The sequence below is a fragment of the Salvelinus sp. IW2-2015 genome, linkage group LG4q.1:29 (genome assembly GCF_002910315.2).
Source record: "Salvelinus sp. IW2-2015 linkage group LG4q.1:29, ASM291031v2, whole genome shotgun sequence".
NCBI classification, from domain to species: Eukaryota; Metazoa; Chordata; class Actinopteri; order Salmoniformes; family Salmonidae; genus Salvelinus; species Salvelinus sp. IW2-2015.
The window spans coordinates 46434588-46451280 of record NC_036842.1 but is presented as its reverse complement, the minus strand read 5'-3'; the positions used below and the strand labels follow the sequence as shown (position 1 = coordinate 46451280).

Below are 16693 nucleotides of genomic sequence, written 5' to 3'. Positions count from 1 at the left end.
GAGGAGGAGCATGGATCGGACCAACACGCAGCGAGGTATGTAGACATAATGAATTTATTTACAAGACGAACACTGACACGAACTGCACTTGATAATTAACAAAATAACAAACAAACGACTTAGACTGACCTGAACATAAGAACTTACATATAGACACGAAGAACGCACGAACAGGAAAGACTAGTTAAACGAATGAACAAGCGAAAACAGTCCCGTGTGGTGCAACGGACACAGACACAGGAACAATCACCCACAAACAAACAGTGAGAACAGCCTACCTTAATATGGTTCTCAATCAGAGGAAACGTCAAACACCTGCCTCTAATTGAGAACCATATCAGGCAACACCTTTAACCCAACATAGAAACACATAACATAGAATGCCCACCCCAACTCACGCCCTGACCAACTAAACACATACAAAAACAACAGAAAACAGGTCAGGAACGTTGACAGATAAAACCACCCCCCCCCTCAGGATGCGAACTCCGGCGCACCCCTAAAACTCAAGGGGAGGGTCTGGGTGGGCATCTGTCTGCGGTGGCGGCTCCGGCGCAGGACGAGGACAACATCCACCATTGTCTTTGTCCCCCTCCTTAGCATCCCTTGAGTGGCGACCCTCGCCCCGACCATGGTCCAGGAACTTTCACCAAGGCCCTCCTAAATATAGACAACTCAGGACAGAGAGGTAGCTCAGGACAGAGGGGTAACTCAGGACAGAGGGGTAGCTCAGGACAGAGGGGTAGCTCAGGAGGCTCAGGACAGAGGGGTAGCTCAGGACAGAGGGGTAGCTCAGGACAGAGGGTAGCTCAGGACAGAGGGGCAGCTCAGGACAGAGGGGCAGCTCAGGACAGAGGGGCAGCTCAGGACAGAGGGGCAGCTCAGGACAGAGGGGCAGCTCAGGACAGAGGGGCAGCTCAGGACAGAGGGCAGCTCAGGACAGAGGGGCAGCTTCCGGACTGAAGGGCAGCTCCGGATGAAGGGCAGCTCCGGACTGAAGGGCAGCTCCGATGAAGGCAGCTCCGGACAGAATGGTTGCTTCGGACTATATGGCAGCTCATGACTGGAGGGCAGCTCATGACTGGAGGGCAAGCTCATGATGGAGGCAGCTCATGACTGGAGGGCAGCTCATGACTGAGGGGCAGCTCATGACTGGAAGGCGCCTGGCAGCTTCCTGACTGGCTGGCGGCTCTGGCGGCTCCTGACTGGCTGGCGGCTCTGGCGGCTCCTGACTGGCTGGCGGCTCTGGCGCTCCTGACTGGCTGGCGGCTCTGGCGGCTTCTGACTGACGGACGGCCCTAGCGGCTCATGACTGGACGAACGGCTCTGACGGCTCGGGACAGACGGGCGGCTCTAATGGCTCGGGGCAGACGGATGGCTCAGATGCGCTGGCCAGACGGATGGCTCAGATGGCGCTGGGCAGACACGGATGGCTTCAGATGGCGCTGGCAGACGGATGGCTCAGATGGCGCTGGCAGACGGATGGCTCAGATGGCGCTGGGCAGACGGTGCTCAGACGGCGCTGGGCAGGCTAGCAGTGCAGGCGGCGTTGGCAGACGGCAGACTCTGGCCGGCTGAGGCGCACTGTAGGCCTGGTGCGTGGTGCCGGAACTGGTGGTACCGGGGTTGAGGACACGCATCTCAGGCTAGTGCGGGGAGCAGCAACAGGATGCAAAGGACTCTGGAGACGCACAGGAGGCTTGGTGCGTGGTGTAGGCACTGGTGGTAATAGGCTGAGACACTCACCACAGGGCTAGTGCGTGGAGGAGGAACAGGGCTCTGGAGACGCACAGGAAGCCTGGTGCGTGGTGTAGGCACTGGTGGTACTGGCTGGGCGGGGAGTGGGCCGGAAATCACCGGACGTGCAGGCGTACTGGCTCCCTTGAGCACTGAGGCCCTGCCAACCAACTTACTGGTTGAATGATCCCGGGCTATGCTGGCGAACCGGGGACAACCCCTTGTAAGGCTGTGCCATGATACACCGGCCCGAGGAGAACGCACCTGGAGGCCAGATGCGTTGGGCGGCTTCATGACACCCGGCTCGATGCCCAACCTAGCCCGGCCAGTGCGGCAAGGTGGAATAGCCCGCACTGGAACTAGAGCACGCGTACTGGGGACACCGTGCGCTTTTAACGCATAACACGGTGTCTGACAGTACACGCCCTCTCATCCACGGTAAGCAGGGGAGTATTGGCTCAGGTATCCTACCCCGGCTTTGCCACATCTCCGCGTGTGCCCCCCCAAGACATATTTTGGGTCTGACTCTCGGGCTCCCAACCGCGTCGCCGCGCTGCCTCCTCATACCAGCGCCTCTCTGCCTTCACTGCCTCCAACTCCGCCTTGGGACGGCTATATTCCCCTGGCTGAGCCAGGGTCTTTGCCGTCCAGGATCTCCTCCCAAGTCCACGAGTCCTGTGTCCTCGGTCTCTGCTGCTTGTCTGTGCCACTCTGCTTGACCTTTTTTTGGTGGGTGTTTTCTGTAACGGTCGTCAATATCGTTCTCCTCCTCAGACGAGGAGGAGCATGGATCGGACCAACACGCAGTGAGGTATGGTAAGACATAGATGAATTTATTTACAAGACGAACACTGAACGAACTACACTTGATAATTAACAAAATAACAAACAAACGACTTAGACTGACCTGAACATAAGAACTTACATATAGACACGAAGAACGCACGAACAGGAAAGACTAGTTAAACAGATGAACAAACGAAAACAGTCCCGTGTGGTGCAACAGACACAGGAACAATTCACCCACAAACAAACAGTGAGAACAGCCTACCTTAATATGGTTCTCAATCAGAGATAACGTTCAAACACCTGCCTCTAATTGAGACCATATCAGGCAACACCTTTAACCCAACAATAGAAACACATAACATAGAATGCCCACCCCAACTCACGCCCTGACCAACTAAACACATACAAAAACAACAGAAAACAGGTCAGGAACGTGACATCCACCATAATGACACATATGCTGCAGCTATTTTGTGAAATGCAACAATAGATGTCCTATCCATAACATAAACAGCCACATAAAGAGCAACTAATACTGATGCTAGGTAGTTTCAACTGGCTGACTGGGGTAGCTCGCTAGCAAGTTATAATGACAGAAACATAGCTTTGTATACCTTACCAACTTTATTAGCTATTGCAAGCTACGTCTTTCCTGTACAGTATGTACCTGTGCTTGTCTGTATCTTGGCTGAGAAACACCAGACAGGTGTGTTCTTCAGCAACTCATTTTATTTGTCTCCAAGTAGTGGGGCTGATGTTTTTCTTTTACTGAAACGGTTTTAATGAGAAAGGGAATGATTAGTATTATGGCATATGAATCATACAGTAAACACTCAACATTGGAAGTAAACAATTACCAACTAAACTTCTATCCCTTCAGTTGGTATAGCCTACATTATAATTCCAACCTGCAATCTGCAGTTCAAACAACAACAAAGTGGTCACCCCGCCAGCTTTTTGGGTGAACAGCTTAGGGCAGGGGCTGGAGAAATGTAACCACTCTCAAATTCATATACGGGGCTATGGATGCAAGGACTGACCATCCATGAGATCAAAATGATTGTTTTTAAAATGTTTTGAAGCTATACAGTGTTTGTTTATAATTCCAGTATTTACAAACAAAGCAGTTAACTTCTTATGGCTGGGGGCAGTAGTGAGTAGCTTGGATGAATAAGGTGCCCAGAATAAACTGCCTGCTACTCAGGCCCAGTTGCAAATATATGCATATTATGAGTTGAATGATGTCTGTGAGTATAACAGAACTCATATGGCAGGCAAAACCCTGAGAAAAAATCCAACCAGGAAGTGGGACATCTGAGGTTCGTAGTTTTTCAACTCTTTGCCTATCCAAGAGACAGTGGAAATGGGGTCATATTGCACTTCCTTGGGATAGTTTTATTCTTTCAGTGGGACAATTACACACATTTTAGTGCCAAAGACACACTAGAATGACTCTCCAATAGGTGTTGAGTTTTCCTGAAAGGTCCAGTCTCAGTCCTGATTTAAATCTGCTTGAAAATCTGAGACAAGGTTTGAATATTGCTGTCCATCAATGACTCCCTGTCAAATGTACCGAGCTTGAGCAATTTTGGCAAAAACAATGGATATATGTGCAACAATGGATATATGTGCAAAGTTGGTATACTCTTATTCTAATTGATTCACAGCTGTTTTGGCTGCCAAAGGTACTTCCACCAAGTACTAGCTCTGGGGTGTGAAGACATACGCAATGAAGATTTTACAAGTGTCTGGAACTATTGGAGGCATGCGACACCAGAATATTTCAAGCACAGTCACATATCAGCACTGTACAATATATTCTTCCACAATTTGGTGTTTTGTTGATGGTGGTGCAAAACACTGTGTCAGGCACCACTCCATAATCTCCCATAAGTGTTCAATTGGTTTGAGATCTGGTGACTGAGACGGCCATGGCATATGGTTTAAATAATTGTCATGCTCATCAAACCATTCAGTGACCACTCTTGCCCTGTGGATGGGGGCATTGCCGTCCCATGGGGGCATAGCCATGGTAGCCAAAATAATGGCCAAAATAACTGCCTGTACCATTGGGATGTTAATTGCTTAATTAACTCAGGAACCACACCTATGTGGAAGCATCTGCTTTCAATATACTTTGTATCCCTCATTTACTCAAGTGTTTCCATTATTTTGGCAGTTAACTGTAGGTTCAGGCATCATTCTAAAAACATGCTGGGAAATCCCCTTTACATCAACAGAGGGCTCCAGGTAGACTGTTAGATCTAGGATCTTCCTACCCCCACCCTTAACCTTACCCAACAGGTCCTATACACTTAAATAAGCTCCTGGATCTGTGCTTAAGAACAGTTACCAGCTACACCCAATCTAACAGGCTATAATCTTATTTCCAGCAGCTCACAACCACCCCATCTCGTCCTTGATTTACTGTCGGTACCTGCTTGTGACAGCCAGAGGGCTGCTTCGAGATACACAAACAGAATTGTCAATCACCTTACATTAAAGGCCCATTTTAGTCAAAATGCAGTCTTCCCTGCGTTTTGCATCATATTGTACAACAGCTGATAAAAATAATAATAATAATAATAATAGTTTGATCAGTGTTATTTCCTGAAGGTTGCTAGTTGAAAATACAATCTACACAGGACCTTTTAATCAGCAGGTTTGCATGGGCGGGAGTTTCGGTTAATTAATACATTTACATTTACATTTAAGTCATTTAGCAGACGCTCTTATCCAGAGCGACTTACAAATTGGTGCATTCACCTTATGATATCCAGTGGAACAACCACTTTACAATAGTGCATCAACTCTTTTAAGGGGGGGGGGGGTTAGAAGGATTACTTTATCCTATCCTAGGTATTCCTTAAAGAGGTGGGGTTTCAGGTGTCTCCGGAAGGTGGTGATTGACTCCGCTGACCTGGCGTCGTGAGGGAGTTTGTTCCACCATTGGGGTGCCAGAGCAGCGAACAGTTTTGACTGGGCTGAGCGGGAACTGTACTTCCTCAGAGGTAGGGAGGCGAGCAGGCCAGAGGTGGATGAACGCAGTGCCCTTGTTTGGTGTAGGGCCTGATCAGAGCCTGAAGGTACGGAGGTGCCGTTCCCCTCACAGCTCCGTAGGCAAGCACCATGGTCTTGTAGCGGATGCGAGCTTCAACTGGAAGCCAGTGGAGAGAGCGGAGGAGCGGGGTGACGTGAGAGAACTTGGAAAGTTGAACACCAGACGGGCTGCGGCGTTCTGGATGAGTTGTAGGGGTTTAATGGCACAGGCAGGGAGCCCAGCCAACAGCGAGTTGCAGTAATCCAGACGGGAGATGACAAGTGCCTGGATTAGGACCTGCGCCGCTTCCTGCGTGAGGCAGGGTCGTACTCTGCGAATGTTGTAGAGCATGAACCTACAGGAACGGGTCACCGCCTTGATGTTAGTTGAGAAGACAGGGTGTTTGTCCAGGATCACGCCAAGGTTCTTAGCACTCGGGAGGAGGACACAATGGAGTTGTCAACCGTGATGGCGAATCATGGAACGGGCAGTCCTTCCCCGGGAGGAAGAGCAGCTCCGTCTTGCCGAGGTTCAGCTTGAGGTGGTGATCCGTCATCCACACTGATATGTCTGCCAGACATGCAGAGATGCGATTCACCACCTGGTTATCAGAGGGGGAAAGAGAAGATTAATTGTGTGTCGTCTGCATAGCAATGATAGGAGAGACCATGTGAGGGATATGACAGAGCCAAGTGACTTGGTGTATAGCGAGAATAGGAGAGGGCCTAGAACAGAGCCCTGGGGGACACCAGTGGTGAGAGCACGTGGTGCGGAGACAGATTCTCGCCACGCCACCGGTGAGAGAGCGACCTGTCAGGTAGGACGCAATCCAAGCGTGGGCCGCGCCGGAGATGCCCAGCTCGGAGAGGGTGGAGAGGAGGATCTGATGGTTCACAGTATCAAAGGCAGCCGATAAGTCGTCGAAGGATGAGAGCAAGGAGAGAGAGTTAGCTTAGCAGTGCGGAGCGCCTCCGTGACACAGAGAAGAGCAGTCTCAGTTGAATGACTAGTCTTGAAACCTGACTGATTTGGATCAAGAAGGTCATTCTGAGAGAGATAGCAGGAGAGCTGGCCAAGGACGGCACGTTCAAGAGTTTTGGAGAGAAAAGAAAGAAGGGATACTGGTCTGTAGTTGTTGACATCGGAGGGATCGAGTGTAGGTTTTTTCAGAAGGGGTGCACAATAGACCAATAACAAAGCTAATTTTCAGTTTCCACCTCCCCACTCAGACCACTCTCAGACAGTCCTAGCTAAATTCTTGCTAGATACATTTCTCGTTGCTAAAATGCCATTTTTGCCCATTTGAATGGAAATCTACTACAGTAAGATACTTAATTGTTACCCAGAAATGATTTGAAATATATTTAAAAACAGCTATGTTGGCCTTTAAGGTACCCTAACCCTTAAAACCTCTTTGGGATCGGTGTCCTGCTAGTGTGCCACTACGACAACATCCGGTGAAATTGCAGAGCGCGAAATTCAAATAAATGACTATAAAAATTAACTTTCATGAAATCACACATGCAATACACCAAATTAAAGCTACACTTGTTACATGTATGTTTTGTGTGATAAAGTTCATTTTACATCCAACATCTCAGTTTACATTGGCGCGTTACGTTCAGTAATGTTTTGCTTCCAAAAACATACGGTGATTTTGCAGAGAGCCACATCAATTTACAGAAATACTCATCATAAATGTTGATGAAAATACGAAGTGTTATGCATGGAACTTTAGATAAACTTCTCCTTAATGCAACCGCTGTGTCAGATTTCAAAAAAGCTTTACCGAAAAAGCACACCATGCTATAATCTTAGTACAGCGCTCAGAGCCCAAACAAGCCAAACAGATACCCGCCATGTTGTGGAGTCAACAAAGTCAGAAATAGCATTATAAATATTCACTTACCTTTGATGATCTTCATCAGAATGCACTCCCAGGAATCCCAGTTCCACAATAAATGTTTGATTTGTTCGATAAAGTCCATCATTTATGTCCTAATACCTCATTTTTGTTTGCGCGTTTAGTACACAATCCAAATTGACGACGCGCGGGCAGGTCCAGGCGAAAATTCAGACGAAAAGTCATATTACAGTTCGTAGAAACATGTCAAACTAAGTATAGAATCAATCTTTAGGATGTTTTTATCATAAATCTTCAATAATGTTCCAACCAGAGAATTCCTTTGTCTGTAGAATTGCAATGGAACGCAAGCTCTACCTCTCACGTGAACGTGCGTGACCAGCTCATGCCACTCTGGCAGACCTCTGACCCATTCAGCTCCCATTCCCCCCTCCATCACAGTAGAAGCATCAAACAAGGTTCTAAAGACTGTTGACATCTAGTGGAAGCCTTAGGAAGTGCAATATGGCCCCATTTCCACTGTATCTTGGATAGGCAAAGAGTTGAAAAACTACAAACCTCAGATTTCCCACTTCCTGGTTGGATTTTATCTCAGGTTTTTGCTTGCCATATGAGTTCTGTTATACTCACAGACATCATTCAAACAGTTTTAGAAACTCCAGAGTGTTTTCTATCCAAAACAACTATATGCATATTCTAGCTTTTAGGACTTAGTAGCACACAGTTTACTCTGGGCACCTTTTGATCCAAGCTACTCAATACTGCCCCCATGTCCCAAAGAAGTTAATCCAACTGCGTTGTCAGATTTCAAAGAGCATACCATGCGATTATCTGAGGACAGCGCCCCACATTAAAATATTTTTTCAAAACAGCACAGGTGTCATAAAATAAATCACTTACCTTTGAAGATCTTCCTCTGTTTGCAATCCCAAGGGTCCCAGCTCCACAATGAATGGTCGTTTTGTTCGATAAAGTCCTCCTTTATATCCAAAAAAGTCTGTTCAGTTGGCGCCATTGATTTCAGTAATCTACTTGTTCAACATGCATACAAACTAATCCAAAAAGTTACCGGTAAAGTTCGTCCAAACAAGTCAAATGATGTTTCTAATTAATCCTCAGGTACTCTAATATCTAAATGAACGATAAAATGTAAGATGAGAATAGTATGTTCAATAGGGAAGAAAAATAACGAAGAGTGCGCACCTCATTCACACGCGCAACAAGACTACTTTTCTAATGAGGGACACCTTGGATAAACTACAACTACTTGTTCATTTTTCAAAAAACAAGCCTGAAACCCTTTCTAAAGACTGTTGACATCTAGTGGAAGCCATAGGAAGTGCAATCAGGGGTCCTATCTATTTGTTTTTCCAATAGGCTAGTATTGAAATGGCCTGTGACCTCAAAAACATATTTTCCAGATTGGTTTTCGCCTGCCATATCAGTTCTGTTATACTCACAGACATTATTTTAACAGTTTTAGAGACTCCAGAGTGTTTTCTATCGAATGCTAATTATATGCATATCCCAGCTTCTGGGCCTGAGTAAAGGGCAGTTTACTTTGGATACGTCATTCATCCGAACTTCCAAACACTGCCCCCTAGCCTTAAGAGGAATGTAAAGTGTTACCGAACTTTTATTACAGGATGTGTGTGCATGGAAACAGAAGGACATTCTAGGGGGACAGTGTGGCTACAGTAAATTGTGTTTTTATGCTAGAAAACCAACTGTAAAAGGCTGATTGATTACGTTTAGTGGGGTTTATATGCAATTACGTGTGTTTGGGATGAAATTCATTATAATTGGGGTGGTAAAAAATATACAATTCCAACCTGTTTCGTGTGGAGATACTCCTTATCCTATGGGTGTTATCGCATGTATCGGCAGTCTGTCGTCAGTTCCCACCTGGCACATATTACAATTCAACTAGAGACACCCCTCCCTTTCCTTTGCTCTCCCAGCATTTGTGTACAGCTATGAGCAGCAAGAGATTATTGGCTTTGGTGTCGGGCGGACACCGGCAGTGGCTGAGTCAGCCAACCGGCTGCCCTTTGAAAGCCCTGAGCTCCGTGTGGGGCGAATCCAGCGATGCCCACTGTACAAGTCTCACTCTGTCTTCCACAGTCACACAGAGCCTCTAACTGGCGTCAACACCCTCTTCTCTGATGCAAGGCCCATGCTCGGATTCATCCTTCTCTCGTTGACTGGTGTAGAAAGAAAGGCCTGTATACAGAGTGTGGTCAAAATTTCTCAATGCCTCTGTTCTTACAACAGAATTAAACAAAAATTGATATCTCTGCTGGGAGGCCCTGAGTCAGAGATATGAAAGAGTAAGGAGGATAAAAAGGATGTTTTGAGGAGAATGTTGTGGAAGGACAAGGTGAAAACATAATCAATAATGTAATTAATGGATTATGTTTGCTGGAGGACATGATTTTACACAGTGCCGTTATATGTCGTTGAATATAGAAATGTATGGATAACATGGTTTTCATATCATTCCAATGATCCAGCAGGGTTTGTTTTGGTTGGTTGGGTTCTGGCTGAACCTACTTTGACATTGTAACACGCCAAAGGCTTGGCCTTGAGGAAGGCTGAGCTAATCTAATGTCTTATTATTGTATCTCTTCAAGAGAGAATACGTCACTGTACATAACACGGTAGTCATGGTACCGGTGCTATGACATTCTTAAGGGGCACCAATTTCTCTCTTTCTATTTCCTCTCAATTTACATCTATGAGCATAAGCCAATCACCATTAACCCCTTGTGTGTCAAGTCCTATTCTCAACAAGAATTTCAGTATACCAGTCTGTGCAACAAAGGAAAAAAGTCATATGCATTTTAATATTGGCCTTTGGAAGCGAGAACTTTTCTTAAAATACCTCAAGTGCTTTTAATTCCTGGTGACATGCTTTAATATTTGACAATCTGTGCTGTCAAACCATTCCTTAATAGCAAGGAATCCTTCACCACATCCCACAAAGCTATACCCATAATGTAGCTTACATTCTTCAAAAATCACACTTTGAAAATGATATACAGTAGCAGTTGAAAGTTTGGACACACCTACTCATTCCATGGTTTTTCTTTATTTTTTTTATTTTTTCTACATTGTAGAATAATAGTGAAGACATCAAGAACACTTATGGAAACATCTTTCAACCAAAAAACTGTTAAACAAATCAAAATGTATTTTATATTTGAGATTCTTCAAAGTAGCCACCCTTTTCCTTGATGACAGCTTTGCACACTCTTCGCATTCTCTCAACCAGCTTCATGAGCAAGTCACCTGCAATGCATTTCAATTAACAGGTGTGCCTTGTAAATTTGTGGAATTTCTTTCCTTTTTAATGCATTTGAGCCAATCAGTTCTGTTGTGACAGGTAGGGGTGGTATACCGAAGATAGCCCTATTTGGTAAAAGATTGGTAAAAGTCCAAATTATGGCAAGAACAGCTCAAATAAGCAAAGAGAAACGACAGTTCATCATTACTTTAAGACATGACGGTCAGTCAATCATGAACATTTCAAGAACTTTGAAAGTTTTGTTCAAGTGCAGTCGCAAAAACCATCAAGCGATATGATGAAACTGGCTCTCATGAGGACCGCCACAGGAAAGGAAGACCCAGAGTTACCTCTGCTGCAGAGGATAAGTTCATTATAGTTAACTACACCTCAGATTGCAGCCCAAATAAATGCTTCACAGAGTTCAAGTAACAGACACATCTCAACATCAACTGTTCAGAGGATACTGTGTGAATCAGGCATTCATGGTTGAATTGTTGCAAAGAAACCATTACTAAAGGACACCAATAAAAAGAAGAGACTTGCTTGGGCCAAGAAACACGAGCAATGGACATTAGGCCAGTGGAAATCTGTCCTTTGATCTGATTTGTCCACATTTTCGATTTTTGGTTCCAACCGCCATGTCTTTGTGACATCCAGAGGAGGTGAACGGATGATCTCTGCATGTGTGGTTCCTACCTTGAAGCATGGAGGAGGAAGTGTGATGGTGTAGGGGTGCTATGCTGGTGAAACTATGTGATTTACTTAGAATTCAAGGCACACTTAACCAGCATGGCTACCACAGCATTCTGCAGAGATGACCTGGCCTCCACAATCACCTGACCTCAACCCAATTGAGATGGTTTGGGATGAGTTGGACTGCAGAGTGAAGGAAAAGCAGCCAACAAGTGCTAAGCATATATGTGGGAACTCCTTCAAGACTGTTAGAAAGAATGCCAAGAGTGTGCAGAGCTGTCATCAAGGCAAAGGGTGGCTACTTTGAAGAATGTCGAATATACAGTGCTGTTGACACTCTGTGATTTATTTAGAATTCAAGGCACACTTAACCAGCATGGCTACCACAGCATTCTGCAACGATACACCATCCCATCTGGTTTGCACCTAGTGGGACTATCATTTGTTTTCAACAGGACAATGACCCAAAACATACCTCCAGGCTGTGTAAGGGCTTTTAGACCAAGAAGAGAGTTGGGAGTGCTGCATCGGAAGAGCTGGCCTCCACAATCACCCGAACCTCAACCCAATTGAGATGGTTTGGGATGAGTTGGACTGCAGAGTTTAAAAAAATATATATATTTCACCTTTATTTAACCAGGTAGGCTAGTTGAGAACAAGTTCTCATTTACAACTGCGACCTGGCCAAGATAAAGCAAAGCAGTTCAACACATACAACAACACAGAGTTACACATTGAAAAAACAAACATACAGTCAATAATACAGTATAAAAAAGTCTATATACATTGTGTGCAAATGAGGTAAGATAAGGGAGGTAAAGGCAATAAATAGGCCATGGTGGCGAAGTAATTACAATATAGCAATTAAACACTGGAGTGATAGATGTGCAGAAGATGAATGTGCAAGTAGAGATGCTGGGGTGCAAAGGAGCAAGATAAACACATAAATACAGTATGGGGATGAGGAAGTTGGCTGGGCTATTTACAGGTGCAGTGATCTGTGAGATGCTCTGACAGCTGGTGCTTACAGTTAGTGAGGGATATATGAGTCTCCAGCTTCAGTGATTTTTGCAGTTCGTTCCAGTCATTTGTTAGCAGAGAACTGGAAGGAAAGGCGGCCAAAGAGGAATTGGCATTGGGGGTGACCAGTGAACTATACCTGCTGGAGCGCGTGCTACGGGTGGGTGCTGCTATGGTGACCAGTGAGCTGAGATAAGGCGGCGCTTTACCTAGCAAAGACTTGTAGATGACCTGGAGCCAGTGGGTTTGGTAACGAGTATGACGCGAGGGCCAGCCAACGAGAGCGTACAGTTTGCTGTGGTGGGTAGTATACGGGGCTTTGGTGACAAAACGGATGGCACTGTGATAGACTGCATCCAATTTGTTGAGTAGAGTGTTGGAGAATATTTTGTAAATGACATCGCCGAAGTAGAATGGATCGGTAGAATGGGTCAGTTTTACGAGGGTATGTTTGGCAGCATGAGTGAAGGATTCTTTGTTGTGAAATAGGAAGCTGATTCTAGATTTAATTTTGGATTGGAGATGTTTAATGTGAGTCTGGAAGGAGAGTTTACAGTCTAACCAGACACCTAGAATATGTGGACAACTACAAATACCTAAGTCAGAACCGTCCAGAGTGAAGGAAAAGCAGCCAAAAAAGTGCTCAGCATATGTGGGAACTCCTTCAAGACTGTTGGAAAAGCATTCTTCATGAAGCTTGTTGAGAGAATGCCAAGTGTGCAAAGCTGTCATCAAGGCAAATGGTGGCCTCTTTGAAGAATCTAAAATATGTACAAATATTTCGCTACACCTGCAATAACATCTGCTAACACATGTAGGTGACCAATACAATTTGATTTGATCTGAATATGTTTTGATATGTTTAACAATTATTTGGTTACTACATGATTCCATGTGTTATTTCATAGTTTTGATGTCTTCACTATTATTCTACAATGTAGAACATAAAAAATAAAAAAATAAAAAAAAACCTTGAATGAGTAGGTGTGTCCAAACGTTTGACTTGTACTGTATGTCACGGATCAGTAACGATTTCATACCGTATGAAGTCATAAAACAATCAACAGAGTAGGCTTAGAGTTGACACCCTTCCTCTTTTATGAAGACCTTCGGCACTGTACAGAAACAACCCCTAGGCATCCCCTAAGCCAGTGGTTCACAAACTAAGGGTCGCGACCCCACATGAAACGGCATAGGGGATGTTCAGTGTGTTGCGTGGCTATATTGACGAAAAACAGATTCCATATGTGATCGAATGGGGGGCTTTTAACAGATGGGGCTCCATCTATGGCAGGGCGACGGGCAGGTCTCTGCACTCTATTTATGAATGTGTCTCCCTCTGCCTTATGTACGCATTGTATGATAAACGAGAACAACTGGGGGCAAAAGAGCTGAGCACAGAACTCGGCGATACTGTATACCGCAGCAGGTAAATTCAATTGTAAACTGCATCAAACCACATCCCCTGTGCACACGCCTGTTCTCAAAAATATTTGGAGATATAGAATCATTGCATGACAATGTTCTATTTCACTTCAAAACAGACTTGGTTGACTTTCTGTGTAATGAAAAGAAAATAACAGAAAACAGCATCAGTAAGTATCTCACACGAGTGACGACTGCTCACCTCCAACGCTTGGAAGAGCACTTTGGGATCTACTTCCCAATCCATTTGACTGTGATCCTGGATCAGTTGACATGCCAGTAAGTGAAATCGAATAGCTGATCAAGCTATCATGTGAACGAATGCTGCAGACAACGCATTCACGGGTCACTAAGGAGCTTTGGTTCCTGACTCTAAAGGAATACCCTGCCATCTCCCTCTGAGCATTAATGCAGAGTCCTCTTTCTAGAGCTCCGACTTTCCGACCTAAAGATCACTAAAGTTGTAAGGTTCTGTATTTATTTTCTTCGTCAACCTTGTGTTGTGTTCTTGAATTTAGCCCTGTCTTTCATTTTTGTTCATTGATTTTACCTCTATGACCATTGCCTGCCTGTGACCACGATTCCTGCCTTCTGCGAAGGCGAAATAAACACCTGCTGCGCTCTGCGTGTGAATCTACACCTTTTTCTCCCTGAGTATTCATAACAAAAGTCAGGATTTGTTCCTAGTTAACTTGAAAGTACCATAAAACTCCTGGTAGTCTACCCGTTGCCAGCTCATATCTGTGTGAAGCTGAATTCAGTGTTCTCGTCTGCATTAAAACTCAATATCGATCCAGGTTGGATGTGACAGCAGAGATGAGGGGCGCACTGTCAACCACGTGCCCTGACTTTGAGAAGCGCCAACACTACATGCATCAAGCACACCCATCTCATTAGTGGATGTGAGATCATTTGCAATTGACTGTCATAGCTCCGTATTAAAAGTATGTGATGGTGAGTTGAAAAGTCAATCAGAAATACTGTTAGAATGTTTTTCAATTTACTGCCATACCCCCAAATAAAAAAGTAAACATTAGCTGTTAGTTACATAATTTTTAACACATGTTTAGGTTCACTTATGTAGATTTAAAAGGATTGAATACGATAAGACATATGGCTGAATGGAGCTGATGGAGCTACTAGAATATGCTTGTATCTATCTAATTATTTCAGATCTACATTAAATGAAATGCATTTGGGTACAGAGGCTAGGGTTTATTTCTGAATCACACCACTGTGTACAGACTTAGAGAAGATGCTGTTTCCATGATGGTACTTTACACCCAGAGAGGTTTTCAGGATTACCAGTGTGTTTGTTTAGTGTATAACTACCCATTGGCAGGACCTAGACACTCTTAGGAAAAAGGGTTCCAAAAGGGTTCTTCGGCTGTTGCCATAGGAGAACCATTTTTGGTTCCAGGTAGAACCATTTGGGTTCCTTGTAGAACCTTCTGTAGAAAGGGTTCTACCTGGAACCAGAAAGGGTTCTTCAAAAGGTTCTCCTATGGGGTCAGCCGAAAAAACCCTTTAGGTTCTCGATAGCACCTTTTTTTCTAAGAGTGTAATGAGTAGTCAGGGAGGTTTAGGTAGCACACACAGTTATAGCCCAGCATTAATGCTTTATTGATGCACATTCCCCTTGTGTCATGCTCATCCATTTGGATCTCCCTGTAAAGCTTTCACAGGCTTTTTTCGGAAGCGTATTAAGATGGGTCTATTGAAAAGGAGGAAATTAGGAAGCTAGAAATGGATAGAAGATGGAAGTAAAACCTTCAGCCATTGTTCAAGGATGTGCTACAGTCAGCCTCTTATCTCCGTTCATTTCGGCATGGGCTAATTAACGGATTAGAGAAGTAGAAAATCCCCTTTGACCTTTCTGTCAATCGCTAGCAGACATGACAACCATTTCACATTGGATTTTGATGTTGTTCTACAGGGGTGAATTGTGGGTAATGATCGCACTCCCCCCTCCCAAGAGGGTCCCTTGTTTCGCTGGAAGCCACACGTTGAGAATGTATCATTACCCGGGAACAAATAAAGCTTTGCAATTGAGATCTGACATAACATTTCTCTGGCCAATAATCTGCCCGACAACTGCACTGAAATAACGAGATTCCGTGGAGACAGTGTTGTGTAGCCAGAGTCAGTGTTATTTATGTCTTAGCCTCCCTGGTGTTATCCGGTCTATGGGAGTGAGGGTGGGGGTGATGTTGGGGGAATCGTCGGGTAATGGGGTGTGGAGGTTAAATGATATTCTGTGCGCTAGGCCTGTACTTTGTTTACCTTTAGACACCTAATCCTGTCGAATGGATGCCGTATTCATCTTCTCTCCGATAACAAATACTATCAGTTACCAGTACAATGTATGCACCCTCTAAGCTTTCTGTGGGTTTCTGAGGTGAAACATATTGATTGAGCCATTCAACTTTATAACATGCAGGTCTTGTCAGTATTATTTGGTTTATGTTTTAGTGTATGTGCTGACATAATGGGCCAAAATGGTTCCTTTATAAGGTGTGAAATAGTTTGAAAGACACAGTTAAATTTTAAGTTGGTGTGCAATGGCCTCAAACCTCAAGGAGACTTGGTGCAGGGTAAGACCATCCTCTCTCTATTTTTATGAATTTGAGACGGCCCCAATCTTCTTTTATTTCAGATTTGGAAATGATACTGCACTCCATTGGTATGTCTTCTTTTTAAGTCTTTTCAGTCACGGATTTGCCGATACACCGTATAATACAAAAGTCAAGGCTCTCCTGTACAACCAATGACCTCACCAGTGTCTAAATTTGGCGGATGAGATAACCATGCTAGCAATTGTTTATTGGTTATGTGT

At 44.7% G+C, this 16693-nt stretch overlaps 1 protein-coding gene across 1 annotated transcript in view; it reads left to right on the top strand.

Annotated features, from left to right (window-relative positions):
* Positions 1 to 5934: 5934 nt before the first annotated feature.
* LOC112073846 (uncharacterized) overlaps positions 5935 to 16693 on the top strand; it is a 584396-nt gene continuing 573637 nt past the window's right edge. The window contains exon 1 of the mRNA XM_070442926.1: positions 5935 to 6170. The gene's annotated coding sequence lies outside the window, so the exon portion shown is untranslated. The remainder of the gene's footprint in view (positions 6171 to 16693) is intronic.